The sequence below is a fragment of the Natrix helvetica genome, assembly GCF_964273705.1.
Source record: "Natrix helvetica genome assembly, chromosome: 12".
Lineage (NCBI taxonomy): Eukaryota > Metazoa > Chordata > Lepidosauria > Squamata > Natricidae > Natrix > Natrix helvetica.
In genome coordinates this window covers 9,857,955-9,870,345 of record NC_138556.1, presented here as the reverse complement: position 1 = coordinate 9,870,345, position 12,391 = coordinate 9,857,955, and the positions used below count along the sequence as shown (strand labels likewise).

General features: G+C 39.2%; 1 long non-coding RNA gene across 4 annotated transcripts in view; it reads right to left on the bottom strand.

Moving 5' to 3' along the window:
- Positions 1–2,148, bottom strand: part of LOC309398191 — a 188,813-nt gene extending 186,665 nt beyond the window's left edge. For 2 of the 4 annotated variants that reach the window (XR_014176365.1, XR_014176366.1), the window contains exon 1: positions 1,694–2,034. This is a non-coding gene — a long non-coding RNA (uncharacterized lncRNA). The other 2 variants (XR_014176363.1, XR_014176364.1) reach the window with 2 other exon arrangements.
- Between the last annotated feature and the right edge of the window lie 10,243 nt (positions 2,149–12,391).

Genomic DNA, 12,391 nt, shown 5'->3' with positions numbered 1-12,391 from the left:
CCCCCCAATTGTTCTTCTATTTACCTTTGTATTTTATAATATTCTAGGTAAAGGTTCCTCTTGCACATATGTGCTAGCTAGTCATTCCTGAACAGGAAGAGCCAGCACTGTCTGAAAATGTCTCCATGGTCATGTGCCCAGCATGAAGTAGCACGGAACACTGCTACCCTCCCACCAAAGGTGATCCCTATTTTTCTACTTGCATTTTTTACGTGCTTTCGAACTCCTAGGTTGGCAGAAGTTGGGACAAGTAATGGGAACTCACTCCATTATGTGGCACAAGGGATTTGAACCGCCGAACTGCCAACCTTTCTGATTGACAAGCTCAGTGTCTTAGCCACTGAGCCGCTATCATACTCTATATCCTAATTAAAATGTTCAAGGCCAAAGAGAAGCAAAAGGCTTTCAAAGGAAAAAAAAGCCCAAGAAAGTCCAGTTGCCTTTTTGGAAAAGCACTTTTGGGATGACAACATGTCATCCAGTTTTGTTCCATTTTCCCACAAAGCCCTTGCAAGCTACATCTAGCATACCGTCTAGCAAACCTTGTAAAGATTGGACTCAGGATTACTTGAAGTACAGAGAAAGGAAAATCCCTGTACAATCCTACCTGAAAAATGATTGCAAACACAATTTGGTAGAGAATAATATGAAGTATAGTAAGACCACACCTAGAGTACTGCATCCAGTTTTGGTCACCACACTACAAAAAAGATGTTGAGACTCTAGAAAGAGTGCATAGGAGAGCAACCAGGAATATTTGGGGACTGGAGATTAAAACATATGAAGAACGGTTGCAAGAACTGGGCATGGTTAGTCAAGTGAAGGACCAGGGGAGACATGTTAGCAGTCTTCCAATATTTGAGGGGCTTCCACAGAGAGGAGGGGGTCAAGATATTTTCCAAGGCACTTGAAGGCCATGCAAGGGACTTTCTGACAGTGAGAACAATCAACCAATGGAGCCAAAGTTACCTTCCGAAGTTGCCTTCGGAAGTTGTGGGAGCTTTATCACTGGAGACTTTCAAAAAGAGATTGGACTGCCATTTATCAGAAATGGGGTAGGGTCTCCTGCTTGAGCAGTGGGGGGTTGGACTACATGACCTACAAGGTCCCTTCCAACTCTGTTAATCAGATATTTGTCTCGCTACAAGGGTTGATAAGGAGAAAATAGATGGGAAGTTTAAAAAAAAATCCTTTGACCACAGGAGACTGCCACAGCAAGGAGAGAAGTAGGATTAAAAATTGAAATAAGACTAATTTAGAGATCTAATTATTAGCAAATAAGTTTTGTATCCAACCCCCAAAGCAACTGGTGTTCTATTAGAAGTGCACCCTGTGGTTCACTCAAAAAATAAAATAAAAAAGGGATTAACCATCTTAGTTTGGAATATGGAGGCAACTGCAGTAAAGAATTACGATATTCTTTACTGCTAATGATCTCCCTCCGAGCCAGATAACTTTCTATTTCCCTTTCTCAGTTCTTTTGTATAGCTTTTAACCATAATTAGAAAAAGATTGCAGTTTTCTTGAAAATATTATTTCCAATTCAAAACAGGGCTAGGATTCCTCCTCCATTAAGATTCTCAAGAATTTGCTACCTTGAATGTGCTTTATTACTCAGAGAGCTTTTATTTTCAATACAGAATTGTAACTCAGTAATATTACAGATAACATATTACAGAACAGGGTTCCCTACCTTGAGAAGAGTTCACCAACAATTGTCTTCTTCTAAAGCGTAGTAGCAAGAGCAGTAAGACTTATATACCACTTCAAAGTGCTTTACAGCCCTCTCTAAGCGGTTTACAGAGTCAGCCCTATTGCCCCCAACTATCTGGGTCCTCATTTTACTCAAGGTTTGAGTCAACCTTCCATCTTGGAAAGATGGAAGGCCTAGTCAAACCTTGAGCCCAGTGAGATTTGAACTGCAAAAATGCAGGCAGCCAGCAGTCAGTTGAAGTAGCCTGCAGTAATTAGCACCTCTAACCACTCTACCACTTAGCTCTTTGTAGACTTTGACTACAGCAACATTGGAAAAATATCCTTACCAAGGAAGGATTCGCCAATGTATCACTTCACTAGAATTATCCCAGGAACTCAGCATGGGCAACAGTGAGAGATTCTGATAATTAAAATCAGCAACACCTGGCAAGCTGCAGGCATTAAAATTTAAAGGAACCTCCTTTCATTTAAAAAAAAATCTAAGCAAAATAGGACCAGCACACCAGAAATTTGCTTCCAATGACTTGTGCTCCTTCTGGAAAACTTTATCCCCAACCTAAATTAGCTATTTAGTTTATAACCCTCAACATTTAACAATGAGCCCTTGTTAGAGAGCTTATGGTAGAAAGATAATTCACAACTTCTGGAGGCAAGCTGTTCCACTGATTAATTGTTCTAACTGTCAGGAAATTTCTCCTCAGTTCTAAGGAGAGAAGCAACTTAGAACTGAGGAGAAATTTCCTGACAGTTAGAACAATTGTAATTACAAGTAATACTCGCTACTGACCTTCCTGGATGGCTTTTTAAATTTTAAATTTTGGGGTTTTAAATTGGTTTTAGAATTGTTTTAATTATTTAATTAGTTTGGGTTATATATATAGACTGTATGTTTGTGTTGTTTTGTCTGGTGTTTTATGTCATGTTTTGTTGTTTTTATATATGAACGGTCTGTACACCGCCCCGAGTCCCTGCGGGGAGAGAGGGCGGTCTATAAATTTAATAAACCTAAACCTAAACCTAATTAATCAGTGGAACAGAAGTTGCCTCCAGAAGTTGTGAATACCCCAACACTGGAAGTCTTTAAGAAGATGTTGGATAGCCATTTGCCTGAAACAGTATAGGGTTTCCTGCCTAGGCAGGGGGTTGGACTAGAAGACCTCCAAGGTCCCTTCCAACTCTACTATTGCATTGTATTGATAAAACAGGTGAATAAATGCATTCCAAGCAATACTGAAGGCAAGTACTCCATCTGAAGAAACCATAATAAAGATCAAACAAAGCCAGGTAGGAATATATATATATATATATATATATATATATATATATATATATATATATATATATATATATATATATATATATATATATATATATATATATATATATATATATATATATATATATATATATATATATATATATATATATATATATATATATATATATATATATATATATATATATATATATATATATATATATATATATATATATATATATATATATATATGTTTTCGTAGATTTTCACGGGTGTAGGTATGCTGGTTTTGTTGTATTCGGGTCTTTTCTCAACCTTACAATATATATATATATATATATATATATATATATATATATATATATATATATATATATATATATATATATATATATATATATATATATATATATATATATAGAGAGAGAGAGAGAGAGAGAGAGAGAGAGAGAGAGAGAGAGAGAGAGAGAGAGAGAGAGAGAGAGAGAGAGAGAGAGAGAGAGAGAGAGAGAGACAGAGGTGTCCAACCTTGGCAGCTTTAAGACTTGTGGATTTCAACTCCCAGAACTTCACAAATCATAAAGTTGCCAAGGTTGGATACCCCTGCACCGCAGTAGGCTGCAGAGTTTATCAGGGCTCAGTCCAAAATGGAGCTCAACCAGAGTCCATTTGAATTTCATTCTTTGAAGAATGTAGTTTTAAAATGGCCTTTGCAAAGACTTACAGGTACCTCTTTGGCTCCATACCAAATGCCAGACCAAATGCTGGTTTAGAGAGCTGAAACTTTGCATGCACCTTCCATGGGGAAAATGTACAAGTTTTACTTGGCAAGGAGGGTTGGAGACCACCAAAGGGATGCTGGCGAGCCACTTGTTTTGCCCTGCTCCTCTTTTAAGATAAGATCCACCAAATAGGAAGTCATCTCCTTCATGCTCATTAAGTAACTAATTAAAGGGGTAAAGTAAAGGACTATCTGTCCTTACTTTAAGGACATCTGAAATCTAATGTTGGGATCAGAATAAGATCGTATGGGAACAGAAACCCTGACTTCAGAATGATTAGAACCAGGTAAAGCTAAAGCTAAAGATTCCCCTTGCACATATATCCAAAGACATCTCTGTGGTCATGTGGCCAGCATGACATTAAAGCCGAAAGCTCATGGAACACTGTTGCCTTCCCACCACAGGTGGTTCCTATTTTTCTACTTACATGCTTTTGAACTGCTAGGTTGACAAAAGCTGGGACAAGTAATTGGGAGCTCACTCCGTTACACAGCACTAAGGATTCGAACTGCTGAACTGCCAACCTTTCTGATCGACAAGGTCAGTGTCTTAGTCACTGAGCCACCGCTCTGTCAGAACCAGGTAGACCTTGCCTATAAATTGAATCCAAAATGTAATGCAAGCAAAATAGGGGCAAAAAGTACTTACAGTAGACTCATAAGTATAGAGGTATGTGTTAGGGTTCTAAATACCATGCAGAAATAAATCATTGTCCAAGGCAAAACATCCTTAATGGTGCAATTTATTCCACAGGCATGTTAGTACAGCTATGGAAATTTCAACTCTGAATTACATCCTGTAAGTTCACCCAGTTTAAAGTTCATGATCTCTCCCCACACCCACAAATCCATCACATGTTCCAATCATCATCTTCCACGCTGGCATGTACACCCATCTTCTTCCGGCCAGGTGTCGATGTGCGGAGACAAAAGATGACCTTGGCTTCTACAAAAGAATGTCAACAATCCATTCTACAATCCTACTCCTTTCTATTCCCCCCTCCCAACTACTACACTATTGAAACAGCATAGAAAATTATTAAAAAGTGTGGCAGGCCAAAGATCCTAAAAAGAATATAATTACAGGCCTGACAGTATGTCTATTTGGTATCAAGGAAATCTCTGTGCTGCCTTTAAAGGGAAACCTATGTAAATATTGACATATAAACAGGATGGCATACAAGTTATTGTTATTTCTAGGTATAAAGAATAACGCAGGTAGTTCTCAAACTACAACAGTTCATTTAGTGACTGTTTTAAGTTATGATGACACTGGAAAAGATAACATGGGCATTTTTCACACTTGTGAAACGTTGCAGCATCGGTTGAGACAAGATATCTGGGCAAAACCTGTTTTTGCATATCTTGTGAAAAGTCGACAAGATATCCCTCCCCATATAAAACCACTGTACTTTCCATCTAAAGAAGGGCAGAGTATAAATAATAAATATCTTAAGACATTTTTAAAGGACATTGTTAAAAAAAATGCTCGTTAATGTCAGAAAGACTCTAAACTGCATTAATGTCACAATAGACATAAATGCAAATCTGATTTGAAACCCGTATGTTGTTATTCTAGCCCATATCTTTTTGAGCTGGTTAACAAGCTATAAGCATGAAAAAGAAGAGGGTGTTTTTTTTAAAGATTCTTCCTAGTATCCTCCTGAGATTTCAAGCTTCTTCACCATACTTATTTGGAACTTGCTACAAGATATAATTTATTTTACAGCTTATTCTTTTCCTTTTTGCTAAGGGTTATGTATCCTAATCACTTTGCTCCTTCCTTTACTTTACTTTTTCATATCATTTACATTCACAATTTGCTGTGGCCCAGCAGCGGCCAGCTGAGCTGTTGGTGGACTCTGACAGCTCAGGCCATTATGGGACTGCTCTGGAGGATGAGGAAGACTCTGGAGGGTGTTTGGAGTCAGAGCAGGGACTAGAGAGGCCTGTTGGCCACCAGGTGGCATCTGAGTCAGGGAGCAGTGAGGAGGAACAGAGGGAGGTTGTCCTTGATATGCGTATGCATAGAGCTGAGAAGAGAAAGTAACAGCTGTGGAGAAGACATCATAGAAGGAAGTAGGGACAGCTGGCTAAGGTTGTGGCCCCTCTCAAAGAGTTTATAGGTGGAGCGACAAGAGGGGAATCTTTGCAGGAAACAACAGTCCACTTTACTAGCCTTTGAGAAAGCATTCCGTAAGTCTAATCTTGGTTTCTTGAAGATAGCATTCTATGCTCCTAGCCAAGGGGTGGCTTTAACTCCGTAGTAAGTTGTGGCAGATAGCCAAGCCTGTGTCTGCATATTCATTAGAATCACAGGAAAGAGCACAATTGGCCTATAAACTTGCAAATCAAGGGCAGGTCAGATGCTGCTGAAGATAGTATGAACAGATGTGACTTAGCCAGGTTTGGGATCAACAGATGGTTTGGGGATATATTGGACTAAAGTGCCTTAATTTGTCTGGAGTATTGCTATCCTCTGTCTGCTAGAAAACAGAAATAGCAAACTGTTGTTATTCCTTGGCTTGTTCCTATCTGTGGCCTTCTGTCATGTTCCCTACAGATAGTCCTCGATGTACAACTTTTCCTTTAGTGACCAGTCAGAGTTACAAAGGCACTAAAAAAAGTGACTTATGACCATTTTTTCACAATTAGGACCACTGTAACATCCCCTTAGCAATGCAGTGGCTCAGTGGCTAAGACGCTGAGCTTATCGATCAGAAAGATCAGCAGTTCGGCGGTTCAAATCCCGTTACTTGTCCCAGCTTCTGCCAACCTAGCAGTTTGAAAGCACATGAAAATGCAAGTAGAAAATAGGAACCACCTTTGGTGGGAAAGCAACAGCATTCCGTGCACCTTCGGTGTTCGGCCACATGACCACGGAGACGTCTTTGGGCAGCGCTGGCTCTTCGGCTTTGAAACAAAGATGAGCACTGCCCCCTAGAGTCGGGAACGACTAGCACATATGTGCAAGGGGAACCTTTATCTTTAACATCCCCTTGGCCACATGATCAAAATTTGGACACTTAGCAACTGGTTCATATTTATGGCTGTTGCAGTGTCCCAGGGTTATGTGATAATCTTTTGTGGCATTCTGACAAGCAAAATCAGTGGGGAAGTCAGATTCAGTGCAGGAGAGGACTAGGCAGAGCCCAAGGGAGGGGTCAAACGTGTCATAAGTCATGAGTCTTGGCGTGACCACAAGAGAGCTATGCCCAGCCAACCTTGATTGTCTTTCTTATCTCCCGCATATTTCCCTTGACTGTTAGTTGGCCAGATTCTTGTCGAGAGCTTAAACTTGTAATAAATCTTTATACACATTTGAACTGCCTGAATCTCCTGATTTCCCGCACATTTGATATTCACTTCACAACTGTGTTACTAACTTAACAACTGTCGTGGTTCACTTAACAATTGCGGCAAGAAAGGCTGTAGAATGGGGCAAAACACATTTAACCACTGTCTCACTTAACAACATAAATTTTGGGCTTCAGTGGTGGTCGTAACTCAAGGAATATTCAGTCTCATGGGAGCGGTTACTTTCAGAAATGGAAAAAGGTCAGGGAAACTCTTCAGTCCTTGGACATTTGGTGCATTTGTGAGCTAGATAGATTGCAAATATTTACCCAAGATTGTCTGAATCCTTTTTGCATGCATTATTTATTTAATTTCTGTAAGTTTACCCTGCTTATGAATGAATCATGGAAGGAATTGAACTCTCTCACACTAGGCTGGTCTATAAACAGAGCAGTTTCCTATCATGTTATGGCTAGGTTTACAACCTAAGGAATGCGGCACTTAAGGGAAATGTTTTTGTGAATCATAAGAAAACCTTTAAAGTTCCTCTTTTGATGAACAACCAGCTAAAAGAAATAGTTCTCCTTAACCAAATCAAATAACATGCCTTAAATGAGGGATCAGATTTGGACAACAACATTAAATGAGAGGTCAGCTTTGCTCATAATATATGCTAATATATCTTCCTCCTTTTCCTCCTCTCCTTTCTTCTTTCTTTCTTTCCTTTCTTTTTTGTACAACAGTTCTACCTGACCTGAAAACTATTGTTTCTACTTTGACATCTTTAGGCCTTACAATTCCTGAAAATCGTAAGACAACGAAGTTTCTGATTCTTGTGGTTATCAACTGATGGGTAATAAATAACTCATATGTCTGCAAATTGATGAATATCATTTTGAATAATGAGTATTAGGCTCAAAGTCCCCCTCTATGTCTCCCAGAGGCATACTGCACAAACTAAAATAAATTCTGTTTTATTATATTACATGCGGAGCTTAATTATGGGAATGAAGTGGAATTACGCTGATATCCTACCAGTGAAGAAGTGACACCCATCTGGTTAACTGCAGTGGTAAACCTACTCTTATTTATCTGATCCAAATGGCTTAGGATGCCATTCCTTGCTTCTACTTAAGTGACTTAAGTTGTACATGTATATCAAAGTGAATCAGACAAAATAAACTGGGCTACATTTTAAATTTAAAGTAGGGCTTTCCACTGCTGTACTAAGAAATGCAACAATAAAGCACAGAGAAATGCAGGCATACAGTATGTACTGCACCCCAAATCTTGTAAATATAGGGTGCTTTTGCTCAAAACCCTTATGAGATTTGGTGAGATCTCTGATATTTTAAGAAATGGGGAGGCATTTGGGAGCCTGGATACATTACCATCCCTGCTTTAACTGCTGTATTTCATGATCCACCTAACTTGATAAACAATTTATTTCATTATTTGTTGTCAGTGCTTGGAAGCTTCAGCCTACTGATTCTGAGTCACATACAACTCCCCAAGCCATAATTGCAATTAAAACCATATACACTGAATTAAAATCAGAATTATATTTTTGTTAACCTGGGGGCCTCGACTAAAACACTAACTCATAGTCATGAAGACCAAATCTGTTGGCATGAGGGTTACTCCTAACAGTTCAGCCTTCCTGGCTTATGAAACAACTAGGTTTTTATCCAGTGGTGGGACTCAAATAATATAACAACCAGTTCTCTTCCCTAATGATCAACTGGATAGGTGGGACTCGGTGGTCATGTGACCTGGTGGGCGTGGCCAACTCAATGTCATTCACGTTGATGGGCGCTTCACCTTAGCTGTTACAATGTTATAAGGGTTAACTGGAGAGGCAGTTTCTGTAAGCAGGGCAATTAAGATTCGGCTAGAAACAACACCAGAATGTTTCCTTCCTGCCTTCCTTACAGGATTAGCCCTGTGAATTGGGAAAAAACAAAATGAGATTTCTTCCAACAACCGCTTCTCCGAACTGCTTAGAAAGTTAACAACCAGTTCTCCCGAATAAGTGTGAACTGGCTGAATCCCACCATTCTTTTTACCATTGTCAAATCTAAAAGGGGATTCTAAAAGCCAGTCTCACATGAAGGGGAGTCTTGTTGCAGAAAAGGAGAGCATCAACCTTGCTCAGCAAATGTTGGTTATTGTTTGCTTATTTTCTTAGCAAAGAATCAGGACTGAAACAAACAAGTCTATCTTATTGATTGAAATACATCTGCAAATAGTAATCACACTTAGGCTTATATACCACTTCACAGTGCTTCACAGCCCTCTCTAAGTGGTTTACAGAGTTAGCATATTTGCTACCAACAATCTGGGTCCTCATTTTACCCACCTCGGAAGGATGGAAGGCTGAGTCAGCCTTGAGCCTGGTGAGAATCGAACTACTGGCAGTCAGCTGGCAGTCAGCAGAATTAGCCTGCCGTATTGCATTCTAACCACTGTGCCACCAAATGTCTCTGTGTGTGTCTGTGTCTATGTGTATTGTGTTTGCAAAATGTGAAAACATTGTGCTGGCCTTTTGGCTTCAAACATTTCTTGTCGTTCTATTTTGTCTTTCGCTTCTCTTTGACAAAAGCAGATACAGGCGTGTTTCTAATCCAAAAGAAACTTCTGACTTCTAGCTTGTTTATTAATAGCTATGATAACATTACCTATCATCACAATATGTTCTCAGAAATATTTCCCCCTCTTGTAAGAGCTTTAATGCAGGAAGATAAAGTGCATTTTAGGTCAAGCCAGTGATGCTGCTGCTGTTGTTTTTCAAATAAGCATGAATCTCTCCTTCCGACTTATTTTCTTTTCACGCCTTTCCACTGTGCAGCAATCTCTACTTTGAAGGTTATTATTAAGATTATTAATTTGGGCCTATTATTGATGTTACCAGTAGTCCTCTTTCTCTATCAGATGAAGTAATTCCCACTTTTCTGTTTGTAAAATGCAGTGCCAAATCTAAAACCAGAGCAGTTAGAGACGGCTATCACAGGCAATAGATGCTAATGTAATCCTGAAATCTACTTTGCAATTTCTCTCTCTCTCTCTTCCTTTCCTTTCCTCTTATATTGCCCAAGCCTTTGTTCTTGTGGTGCTTAAGAGTTTTTTCTATAGGATCTGTTTTGGTGGCCGTAGTTCACCCTTCTTATTCAAAATGGGGAAGAGTGGTACTTTCTAATGCAATGGTTTCATTCTGCAATATCTTTCCATCACTCTGAAGCCCCCTCTGACTGTCTGTATTTCCCATTTTTAAAAAAAAGATTCGGGAGAAGAGGATTTGTTTGTTTTTCCTGAGACGTGGAATGAATGGAAACAGGGTGTTGGAAGAAATGCTAACTGAACCTGGCTTCAGTCCCAAATGGGAAGAAAGACACTGGAAACATGGAGACTGCTTGGAAAGATGGTTTTTAATGGTGGACAGGACCACGTGGTTTGAGGTCCTGGAAGAAAAAAAGGAAGAGATGCTGAGAGTATCCTGGTTTTATGCTCTCTCTGGGCTTTTGAATTTGAGCTTATGTTCTAATTGGTTGTCAGACTCCCGTGGGCCATGCAGGGATAACTCTGTAGGCTGCCTTGAGTTGAGCCTTGCTGGGTGATGATGTAATGAAAGGGCTTTGGCATTCCTATTATGGCTCTGCCTGAAGGAGGTAGATCTTTGTTATGTAGAATAGATTGGCTCAGGCCTCAATGGCCCAATGACAAAGATGGTGGGGAGAGGGCTGAGTTTTTGCTTCCCTTTTAGGGGAAATATTCTGCTCTTTTTAATATTTCCTAAAACATTTCATTTTCTTAGAAGAGGGGTGGGTGCTAACTTCCTACAATGGAAAGCAAGATAGGTTACAGGCTGCTAGGAAAAGGATCGTGCAATGAAAGTATTGTTTTGTGAGGGGCTAAAATATGCAGGACCATACTCTCTTTTTCATTGTCTAACACACTCTCTCTCTCTCTCTCCAGCTGTTTGCAGACTCCTTGGCATCTCACGCCACCCTGAAATCCCAAAGGAAGACAACATGAAGGAGATTGCTCCAGGCAGGGAGCAAACTTCCAGAGAAATTAAAGATGGGACCTCCACCCCACCCCTTTGACTATTTCATAATTAAAATAGTGCAAGAACATTATAATCCACTCCTGGAAAAATTGCTCGCTGGCTTATTTATTTATTTGTGTGGTTGTGTGTTTGAATTTATGAGCCACCCCGCTCCAAAATTCTCTTCTAGGTGGAAAGAAATGTCAAAACCTACTCTGTGTCTCCCAGCAAAATGACAACCGGTAGAGGAGGGGGAAAAGATAGGGCAAATTGTTCTCCATGGTATAAATGTTTGGTCAACTTGGAACATTAGGAACTTTCAACTAGATGGGGAAAACCGGGACGCTTTCAGATTCGGCTTTTCCCAGATGTGCCAACGTGGCTCTCTTAATAAATTGGAACTTTGAGGAATCCTTTGCCTCTGACTCTGATTTACTTTTGGATGCTATTTGGAACCCTGACACACATTTCATTTGGGGATTCCTGCCTTACAACGTAGTTTTTTGAACATCACATATAATGATAAGTAAGCTTAATTCCCCTTCTTTATTAACATTATTAATTAATTAATATTGTTATTAATATTATTATTAATTAATGTATTGGTATTATTCTTCTCTTCCTTCCTAGTATCTATTTCTTCCCACTTATGACTATAACCATGTTGCTTGTATCTTTCAATTTGTATTGTTTTTGTTTCTTTCCTAGTAGGATTTGATAGCTTATTAGTAACCTTGACTATCCCTGAGTGTTGTCTCTTTTTATTCCTGAGGAATGTATTTTTATTCTCCTTATGTGCTCTGAAAGAATATGCACCAAAGATAAATTCTTTATGTGTCCAATCACACTTGGCCAGTAAAGAATTCTATTCTACTCTATTATTCATACAATAGAGCTTCCCCCTCTATTCGGAATCACAAACATTTGGAGGGCAGTAGATTTTGATGCAGTCAAGATGCCTTGTGTTAGCCACAGAAGCAGCAAAGATGATTTCATAAAGAAGTTATTCTCTCTTTCTTCCACCTGTTTCCTCATAATGCAACATATATTGAGCTTAGATGATAGGTGCATTTTATGGTGCATACAGCATTTCATGAAAGCAAAGAAACCTACTGTCAGCCAATTCCCCCTTAATGGGATGGATTAGAGATACAAGAATGACAGATTTGTGATAAAGGTTTTAGAGGTTACTGTGCTAAAAAGCTAAATAGCAGCCTAAAATGGCTAAAAAGCTATATAACAGCCTCAATTGTTTTCACCGTATAAGGAATGTCACCAGGGGCATTTGGTTTCA